The following is a 1,733-nucleotide window of genomic DNA, read 5'->3' on the forward strand; positions in this document are numbered from 1 at the left end:
TTCTTACACTGTTTTCTTTGCTCTAAAGAATGCTTAAAAAAACACAACATTTGGATGTTGACAAGCAGTATATAAGATAACTGACCCCTTATCGTATTAACCCCGATCTTACTTTACCAAACAACTCATCTTCCAGTTAACGATAAAATTGTTGCTGCTTAAATCACAATATTCAACATAGAATTAAGCCATACATTTGACTCTTAATCTTTGAACGATTATTCTTCTAAACACAAGGCCATAAGAACAATGGATCAATATCTGACTCCGGCCCTAAAAACCAGTAGTCGATGATCCATGAAATCATTTGATTCGGTCAAATCTGTGATAGTCTATGTTTAGATACTAATATGACCTATGAATTGAAAAAAGAATTCTAAATTAAGCTGATATTAAGTTGGTTAGATCATAGGTAATAGCTATTGAATAGAACGACACTTCGAAACCACGCACCGACCGACCACTACTACAAAAGAACACTCACTGAAATAAAACGTTTCAAAGGGTAGAAAGATGAGATTGGAGAGATATAAGTACGAAAATAGACTTGGTCGTGACTAGACGAGGCCATTATGATCACCACGTGTTGCCGTTAGCTATCAAACCAGAATATAATAATAATATGACTAAAAAGATTAGTGAATCAATATTCAATTTCATCAAGCTAACTGTCCGCATCTAATCCTGGTTTAATACCCGACAACCATGTTTGGGCTGCAGTCGTGTTGAATTCCATTCAAATTTGTGTCTTCTTTGCCGGGACAAAACAAGCTAATTTGCAAGAACTACACTATATATAAACCTTTCGTTTACAAGAAAATAGATGAATTGTCTAGAATAAAAGTTTTGGAACGGTTTAACGATTATGTTTGATGGGAAACTGAACTGTTTTTTTGTTGACTGTAATGTTTGTAACTGTACGTTGTTTTGGTCTTTGTTCCACACAAAGAAAGTCCGCTTTTTTTTCTTTTTAGGTATTTAAGTCTAAATGAAATCTTTTAGTCTGTGTTTTATTTGTTGTATGAAGCATGAAAGGCAGATGGATGTTGAAGTGGACATACAAAGCCAGAGCACGTGTCTGCTGCTTTTGTGTACGCGTCAACGCGCCGCCGTGTTTGCATTTGCTATAATTTTTCCCGCGCAAACAACACGTGGCGTACTTCACATACTCTACGCATGTGTGGATGACAGCACGTGACGTAAGGTGGGATCACCGAAATACGAAAAGCATTCAAGATAGTCGATCACGAGAAATAAAAGGAAAGTACATTCAACAGGTCGTATGGTTTAAATACCGGAAGTGCTGAGCTCAGAGATCAACAAGAAGCGAGAGTGCGATATGTATATGATAGTTCGTGGAATTCTACGAGAAGGAGAGAGTTCGTTGTCCGCGGACTAATTATTCATTTGAACTTGTAAACAATTCGTCACGAGTCTCTTGGGTGATTCGACATCAAATTAACCACAACAAAAAAAGATCGGTGAACTGTAACTTAAAATGCCCTTGACAATACACTAATAAACAGAAGCGTGAACTCTTATATCAAAATTTGACGAGCTTGAATATAACTTGGTTGTTTACAGCTTTAAAGACGTGCTATCGTACAGCATGTCTATGGGATGACTTGATTGTAGTAGTAAATTGCATTGTAGTGAAGTAAGGCACTACAACGACATGATCACTCCCTGCTAGTCGAACTGAACAGGCAACTACTTACAGACTAAACACTTAC

This window comes from Actinia tenebrosa, unplaced genomic scaffold, assembly GCF_029948245.1.
Source record: "Actinia tenebrosa isolate PJP-AT-01 unplaced genomic scaffold, QUT_ActTen_1.0 PGA_scaffold1__47_contigs__length_23844297, whole genome shotgun sequence".
Classification (NCBI taxonomy): Eukaryota; Metazoa; Cnidaria; class Anthozoa; order Actiniaria; family Actiniidae; genus Actinia; species Actinia tenebrosa.